Consider the following 9,791-nt stretch of genomic DNA (forward strand, 5'->3'; position numbering starts at 1 on the left):
AGTTTCTTTTAACTTACTTGGAGCAAGAAATAGCCAACCACCTGTCCACTCTTAACCTTTCATTGCACATAGAGTCACACAGAAAAGGACACTCAGGGTTAACATAAAAATGTCTGCTGAGAAGCTGAAGGCACATATTCAATATTCACACTAGGAAGGAAAAGAGAAAGTGAAATTGTGAGAAGTTAGGTCACCATTACTGGAGTTTAGGGTAATTTAATCCTTTATTTAATCCTTTGATTGCATCCAATTGGTTAGCTCCCTGGCACTCAAAGTTGTAATTACCTAAATCAAAAGTGAATGATAAAAGTGCAGTAGCTTTTGCTTTAGAACAGGCAATACAAATGTGCATGATATCACCATAGGGGTAGGACTTGGGTGAGTGGTGCCTGAGTGCAGTGTTTCTTCGAGCGCCTACCTGTAACTAAAACACTCCCTCTCCTCTTCCTCTCACTTGTACAGCCAACCCTTGGCTCACCCCTGACACCCTTAACACCCATAAAATATACATTCGTCTTCAATTTAATATTTATAATTTCTCACATATTCAACACAAAGCATAAAAAGACTTTGTTTTATTCTGTAGCATATAATAACTATACTAGAATTAACTTCATACTAGTAAAGCTCACCTGAAAAATACAAGCCAATTGTATTTTTACTAGTTGCATGTTGGATGAATGCTGGGCTGTTTGTTCTCTAAGCTGCGCCACTTCATCTTCCAGCTCACTATGTCTCAATCGCAATAATTTTGGTGATGTTTGATCTGTTGAATAGTGTCCACTGTGGATAGAAGCTTTGTCATACCAGCATCAAACAAGCCACAATCCCCAACTTACCTGAGACAACTGCAGGGGTTTCCCGCTGCATGGCAGTCCTTAGCACAGTTATTACTGACCTATGTCCTATAGCATCCCCACGTGATGATAGTGGTGACTCTTCCACGTGCTTCATAACCTTTTTAAATCAAATTGGCAGCACTGAAGTGATTCCTCATATAAACAGCAATAGCATTCCTTCTGTCGCTATGTGCGGACCAGTCAAGTTCTTTCATACCCAACTCATCCAACCATGTCTTTATGGACTTTGCTTTCTGTACTGTGGCACAGGTCATACTGGAATAGAAAAAGGCCTTCCCCAAACTGTTCCCACAAAGTTGGAAGCATAGCATTGTCCAAAAATTCTTGGTATGCTGAAGCATTAAGATTTCCTTCACTGGGCCTAACCCTGAATTCAATAATTAAGAGATGTGTCTCAATACTTTTGTCTTTACAGTGGTGCACAAAGCAATGTCCATAAAGACATTGGATGAGTTTAGTGTGAAAGAACTTGACTGGCCCGCAAAGAGCCCTGAGCTCAACCCCATCAAACACCTTTGAGATGAACTCGAATGGAGATTGCGAGCCAAGCCTTCTCGTCCAACATCAGTGCCTGAACTCACAAATGCTCTATAGGATGAATGGGCAAAAATCCCCATGGAAGCACTCCTAAATATCGTGGAAAGCTTCATATTAATATCTATGTATTTTGAATGTGTTATTATCAAAGTCCCTGTTGGTGCAATGGTCATGTGTCCCAATACTTTTGTCCATATAGTGTATCTTGGTTAGCAGAGAAGACTCAGTTAAAATGCACACCATTCCTAAATTACTGTCTAGATTATGTTTTGTCCCTTTATGCTACCTACCTGTTTATTGTATTATCAGACTTATAGGATGACCAACTTGTTGTGGGTTCTTACTGAAATATTTTGTATACTACCAAGTGTTCCATATTTGGGATACCAAGTTGCTACTCTTAATCCTCCTTGCCTGGATATATAAATTCATTCCTATGATAGTAATAGTTGAATTAAATAAAAAAAGCAGACAACTGTACGCATTCCCTAAAGGAAACAATTTACCTTCCTCTGGTTATCTTCCTATATTTCAAGGTCAGACACATAGCATAAGTTTACAGTATTTCTAAAGCAAACGTTACGAGGTGTTATCTCTGACTTGCTGTTCAACCAACACCACCCAAGTTACCTTTGCAGTGGGAGAAAAAACTCATCTGAAGTTAAATGGCAAAAATCATTATCTGATATGTCGGGGGCTTCATGTTGTATGACCAATTGGGAAATGAAAAGGGTCCTGTATAGATGGCGCTGGATATACCTGTACGTCCATAGGAGAGTGAAGCTCTCAAAAGTCCTGGGGTGTCTGAAAAATAGACACTGTGTAAAACAGAACATTTGTAATGACCTTTTATTCTCAACCAGAATGACAGTCCAAATATTGGACTGTTTTGTCCAACACTAGACCCCTGGCATAACTGAAAACATTAAATTGTTTTCCTAGTCATTCTCACTGATCAACTTGAATATCAATTAGCAGCTAACTAGGACGGCAAGTCAGCAGCCTTCTGTTGGTGAATCATTTTGAACTGAGTTGCACATTTCCCATGACACATGCCAAATTGCTTGCTCAGGACACATCATTTTTAAGTTGGTTGAATCAATAACATTTTATAAAACTGCTGTGAAAGAAGTTCTGACTGGAAAGTACTTAACCATCAATATGTTTATTACAGTGCAGTTTTTACATATTTAAGACCATCCTCAGCATCATTCAGTCTGAACTCTGTAGAGTAGGTATACTGTATAAAAGAAACAGAAATAGGGAGGAGGTTTAATTGCACCTCCCCCAACACATTAATAAGGTTTTGGTAGCAGTATAAACTGCTTTGTGTGCCCACTATGTAGGAGGTGAGAGTAGGTTCTCACCCTAATGAGAGTGTGCCTTGACGTGGCGGGTGAGCTTAATTATGCTTTGGCCAATTCATATAACCAAAACCTCTCATTTATATTATGTTTATATATTTGTTGCCAACTTTATTGGGGTGAGAAGCGCAGACAGTTTTTGTTTCTTGTATACATTGTACAGCCAATACACTGTTTCTTGCAGCATGCTTACACCTGTTTGGTAGGCCTCGTATTACATATTTGTATTATTTGAGCCTGTGACTAGCTTAGCGCACCGACATTTTTTCTTTTCCTAGGTATACTGTATGTTTACCAGACCTTGCTTTTTGATACAGTGTGAAAGGCAAATTTTAGCATTTTATCTACTTTTGCTTGCACCAATTCTTTTTACTTCTGTTTACGTATAACTGCTTTTACAAATATTTCAAAATAGTGTTGCAATGCCCACTGTATGCAGCTCCGCTTGCTTTTTGTCACATCTGCTGTGTCACCTTCTTTCTCAAACATTGTTCGAATCCCACATTCAGATTGACAAATATTGGCAAATGAAGGATACTTACTTGTTGAGTTTTGGTCTTCTGTAGTGGGTACGGCTTTAGCAATCATAACGATTATTATTGTGTGTGAAAAGGGCATCTTATTCCATGGCTGTTTACTTATCTTGACAGAACTTAAGATGCCTTAAGAACTCTTTCCAAGTTAACTATTATCAGGAAAGACTAAGGGAACTGAATCTATGCAGCTTGGAGGAAAGAAAAGAAAGTGGAGATGTGATACAAGTACAAGAGTGAAGTTTATTTCAAATGAGAAGAACTGTTAGAACAAAAGGTCATAGTCTAAAACTAGGTTAAAGGTTTATATAATGTTAGAAAGTTTTGTTTTACTAAGAGAGTGGTAGATAAACAGAACGGCCTCCCATTATAAGTAGTAGGGGCTAATACAGTAAGGGAATTTAAACATGCATGGGGTCGGCATAAAGTCATCCTGAACCTAAGACATGATCAAGGGCCGATTAAGATCTGAGTCTTACGTCAGGAAAAATGGGCCGACTAGATGAGCTACATCTGCCGTCAAATTCTGTTTCTATGTTTCTTTCTGTCAGCCTTCTGCTCTATCCATAGAATATCCACTAATATGTTGCAAAGTCACAAACGATCCTGCCCCTAGCTACATCTCTAACAAAACCCATAAAACAAAAGTATTATGGCCATCATTTATCATTAAAAAGAAGCCTAAAATGAAATCCAGAATATGTCTATATAAAATTCCATTCCATTGTGAATGAAAAACAGTTGTAAAAGACATTGGCACATATAGCTCTATTTGTCGTCAGGCTCCTTACTAAAAATAAGTGTGATGCCCCAGTACATGGACATCCATTCCCTTCTTCCTATTTTATAAGGTGTACCTACCAAAAATGCTAATCCTGCAACCTGGGTTGACCCTGCTGAAAATCAGCATCGAATGCTGGAGGAACTATTTTAAAGTGCAATGTTTATAAGAATTACCGTATTATGCAACATAAAATAAATCTAAAGATAATAAGCACCTTCATATTTTATACATGCTGACACATGGGTGGAAACATAGTCATTTCTTGCAGTTTGTCTATTTATTGGCTACCTTAAAATAATCAGTATCTAGTCTACCTAGTATCAACAACCATACAAGATCTGTCTGTAGGTGGAGAAAAGGCACCAATATACGCCACAAAACATGTATTATTATTATAGTAAAATTTCAAGCAAAAATCTATTCATCGCAAATAAACATAAAACACTAAACATATTTAAATATAATGAGTAAAACTGTGAAATGTGTTTTTTCAGTTTTTGCTAACTTTTTAATGCTAGGTTTATACTTATGTTCCTTAAATGTGCCTTCTGAATTTCACACAATCAAGCCAAACCTTACATACAATAAATGTATTTTTTTGTAAAAGCAATAAATTATTTAACACAAGATGGAAATAAGTGGAGATGTTCCATTTGGAACCATCTGGTCTCATTTTCTTTGCCACAAACTAATCGTTTATTTTCTACCACTGTCCTGTTTTGTAGAGTTAATTGGATTTAACAGATTTTCAGCATTTTGCATGAACAATTTAGTTTTTAAGCTCTGTTCTAGTCTAAATATAGTAATTACCAATGATGTATTTAGTTTGTGAACAGCATTAGCGAAAGCTAAATTATTATGCTCAGAGTTGGATAAATCCGAGGGGTATTAAATTGACTCATAAAATCATTGTGTTTGATTTAAGGGAAAGTGTCACCTTAAAAAAAGTATATTTCAATAAGAGCCACATCACAACATGTAGTAATTTTGTTATACTGTCTGTGTCAGTGTATGTATGCATATGTACACACATACAGTAAATACAGTGGTAAGAAAAAGTAAATTAACCCTTTGGAATTACCTGGTTTTCTGCATTAATTGCTCATAAAATGTGATCTGATCTACATCTAAGACACAAGTATAGACAAACACAATGTTCTTAAATAACACACAAACAATGATAATCCCTAATGTCTTTATTGAACACATCCATTAAACATCCCTTGGATTTAATAACTGTTCGAACATCCTTTGGCACCAAGTGAGCTGGCCTGCTACGCAGGCGGGCAGTTGCCCCCTGGGTGGGTCCAAAACTCTTCAAAAGGTACTGATTGCAGAGGCAGGAATGCAGCAGGGTCACATAGTGTGACCCTGCAGTAAAATGAGGCCGCTCGCACAGCGTATGTGGAAAGCTTGAAAAAGGTAAGGAGTGAGGAAGGGAGTAAGAATGAGGAATGAGGGAATGAGGAAGTTACTAAGAGAATGAAAGGGTAGGGGCGTTGGAAAGGTAGTAAGTAAGTATGTTTGTATGTTAGAGTGAGTGTGTATGTGCAAGTGTGTCTTAGAGGAATTGTGTATTGGCATTAGTGTGTTTGTGTGTTAGCACGAGTATGTATGTATGTCTTTGTTTAACTGTCAGGGTCCTCGTACAGACCCCAAGGCAGTCACTCACCTGAGTACCCGCCACCCGTGGTCCAGCGTTGCGTCTCCTGCTTCCGCCTCGTCTGCATCCTGTGTGGCACGGGCCCTCACTCAACTTTATGCGTTCCTGCACGGTGGCGGGCGTCCACGAGCAGCAAGTTTAAAACCCCGCACTGAGTAGTACTATAGTAATAACTAGTGCTCAGTTATTGTGACGTTGTTCATTGCTTTACGCGTTTGCTTTACCTATTGATCTCTGTGTACTGAACCTGGCTATCTATTTGAACTCCGCTGACCTCCGTATACCTGACCTCGGCTACTATTTTGGACTTGCTGTTTCTTGTGTACCAACCCTGTCTATCTATACGGACCCCTGATGCTTGCTACGCTCTTGAATCCGGCTATCCTGTGTCCTGCACTCACAGTATTTCGTCTATGCCATCCTGACAGTAACTCGTCTCATAACAGCGCTTTGGAAAATGATGGTGCTATATAAATCAATATATAATTATAAATGTAATGTTTAGTTTAGACTTGGAATAAGAAATATAGAAACAGCTAGCATTTAGTGTTAAGCGTGATGGAAAATGGCGACTGTCAGAACTGTTGCCATGCAACAACCATCTCCATTTCTTTCAAATAAAATGAAGTATTATATGAAGCATATATATGGAAAGAAAAATTAAAATAAACCAAAACCATTATACATTATGTTTAATAATGCAATGTAATTGGTTAATTGTTTTCCCGGCACATAATTATCACTGAAATAATTTATAATTATATAGAAACATAGAAACTGGCAGCAGCTATGAAACATTCGGCCCATTTTTCCTGATATAGAGACTCAGATGTAATCAGTCCTTTGTCTTGTCTTAGATTCAGGGTAGCCATATGCCTACGCCAATGTTTTAACTTCCTCACTGTATTAGCCTCCACCACTTGGAAGGCTGGTCCATTTATCAAGTACCAAAGCATTTTACCTGAAATTATCTTGTGACAAAGTTGAGGACCTGTCCTTGTTCCCCTTTGCGGTTCAGACATTGGTATGTCTGGAGTTGAAATATTCTATCTCTGTAGTAGTGAAATGCCCTCTTACATAGAAACATATATTTTACACAAATATTAATAATGCTTGTAATAAATAAAAATATATGTCAGGTGTTAGAAAAATGCTTATGTAATCATAAATATTATTGCTGACAAAGACAGTAGAAAATGTCTAGTCTATGATGTATCACGAGTTGCGCCAACATATCTACTAAGAGGCGTAACCTGCTTAAAAAGTAACCAATCAGAATGATGCATGCTATTAGAAGTAGATAAGAAATATAAGAAGTTATATAAACCATGTAATCCAAATACGTAATTAGACAACGCTTCGACTTTTGTGTGTTGTGTGCCTTGTCTCGATTATGCGCATAATCTAAATAAAGGAAATAACTTTTTCTGAGGAGAATTCGACCATTAATTCAACCAACATCAGGGTACAAAAATATATATAATATAGATAGAAAGAAGGGTGCTAATAAGCGCAATATAAATATAAATGTGGATTTATTTAGTATAATCCCACTAATAATGAATAATGTGAGTCCAGTTTAACAAAAGAGGCAAATTCCACGATTTTCACATTAACATCAGATACAAAAGAAAAAGTTACAAATGAACGGTTAGTTAAAGTTGTTTATTGATGCATGGTTTACGACTGACGTATCAGTCAAATGTCACACATTTCGTTTCTTGAATTTGTTAACGTTCTAAGGCAAAGCGTTTATGTAAAACATAGATGTGTACTTGTAGTGAATTTATTGCAAACTTCCATCAGAAATTTCAACTGTGGCTGATCCACACTATTCTATTCTAACATTATACTCATCTTTGTATATTATACTCATTTGTATAAACAAATAAAAAAGAACAGAAAATAGATTTCATTCTTCTTGCAGAAGTAGTATTGGATTAAAATTACCGTGCCAGATTTTACAGTTTCAAAATGAAATCCAGTAGTAGAAAGATAAGTCTTAGAACTGTTTAAAGCCCAAACCCATACCACTAATAGTTCTTTAGTCATGCTAGATTTTGCCTCATTCATAATCTTGCTGGAAATACTTATGTCATGTGACACAAAAGCAGGCTATGATGTAATACACATGTATGTACACCTTTAAAGGAAATTAAACCTATAATGAAACATTTAAAGGAAAGAATAAAATGCCAAAAGAAGGAAAAGGTTATAGAGTCTATCTAGATAAAGTAAAAGTATACAATGATAGTGTTGAAGAATGGTGTAATATAAGCACACATAAATATAAACCGTGAAAATAATATAAAAAAAATATCAATAAGAGGTGCTTCCAACAGAAGTGTCACAGGGGTAGCTTGTAAATGATCCTAGAGGAGATAAAACAAAAAAAGGCAGAGGCGGGGATATAAGAATTTGCTCATTGTAACAAATAAAGAATTAAAGTATATGAAAAGGAGTCCAAGATGTAATGAATCAGAAGCATATGAATCTCTGCTGAGATTTTGTGATCTACAGCGTTAGATGCTCCAGCAAAACTTCTGTGTAAGCATGGACTACGCACTTTCCTCAGAGGGTTAATCAGATGCGTAGTTTCCAGCTCCACCTTCTTCCTTCCATCAGTTTCATCAAGGGTAAGCCATTGTCTCATGTCCTCAAAGAGGCAAGCGAGTCCAGCACTGTGTGCACCTTCTAAAACCCTTAGGTTGTATGTTGTGCTGCTTTAACTCACTGGGCCAGCTCTGATTTGTTACTGATCACTACCCTGATCATTACCCTGAATCCTTCTTTTTTGTATTCCCTTTCTGAGATACCATTATAACTTATATAAGTAATAAGTTGCAAAGTAGATGTGCGCAATAACTTTTTCTTTATATCATATCATGTACAAATGAGTAATTGATGCTATGTTTGTTCTATATGGCATCACTGATGACATCAATGTACACCACCTTTGATGCAATAAGTAAAACTGAATTCCTTTCTGCTTATGCTATTTTTAACACAGCTAATCTATTTATAGTGATGTCATTATTAAAGTAAAGCAGCATCAACTGTGATAAAGTAGGGTTCATAAGTTCTATGCTGATGTCAAAAGACTGATATTCATCAAGGCAATTTTGTGCAAAGTTGTCAATTTTAAGCAGATACATTCCAATAGGATTTATAGGAATCTTTCGAAATGTAACATATTGTTCCCAAAATATTCCATTTGTATGGTTTCTATGGAAGTTGCTTCATATATCTACATTATTTTAGGACATATTTCATTGTTGTTATTGTTTTTTTTCCAAATATGGCAGTTTGCTCATTAATGTTTCTAGTTTTGCTTTGTGAAATTCAGACCCTTGTGAATCAATCTAAATCTCTGCCATAATTACCTGAACATGATTTTTTAATCAGACCATAACATAGCGCATTTTGGGGTTGTTCATCGGAAATTATATAATTTTGCTATATATATATATATAAATGTTCAAAAAAAAAATCATATTCTTTAGCACTCGATTCTAATTTTTTTTAAAATATTCTGTTACCAGAACAATTAATATTGCAAATCACGGTCTTATATGGAACAAACTCAGTGTGGGTCTAATGCCGATTTCCAAAAAGCCACTTAATTAGAGTCTACTGTGGATCTAAAACAGCTAGGATGCTGTTCTTAAAAAAAAGCTTTTTCAGCTTCAAACAAAAGCTAATTTCGAAGTAATATAAAATCTCCTTTATTGCTGTTTTTCAGCTTATTCTGACATTGATGGACCCATTCTGGTATTTACAAACTGTTTCTAGGTAGCCGAATCAAATCAAAAACTAGGAACAACTTTGCTTGATATTGTTGATGAAAGAAAGTGAGTGGGAGACTCCTTTATATCTGATTTTTTTTTAGTCTTAAGATTTCTGGGTTTTTTAAGCCTCTTCTTTGTGTTGGTGTGATTGCTGTATGTGGGCGTTAAAGCACTAAAGCAAATGATTCAGCTGAACTACTAACAATACATATACACTGTACGGTTAGAAGAACTATTCTTACGTAAGACAATTTCTATATTA

Source organism: Spea bombifrons, chromosome 2, assembly GCF_027358695.1.
Source record: "Spea bombifrons isolate aSpeBom1 chromosome 2, aSpeBom1.2.pri, whole genome shotgun sequence".
Taxonomy (NCBI): Eukaryota; Metazoa; Chordata; class Amphibia; order Anura; family Pelobatidae; genus Spea; species Spea bombifrons.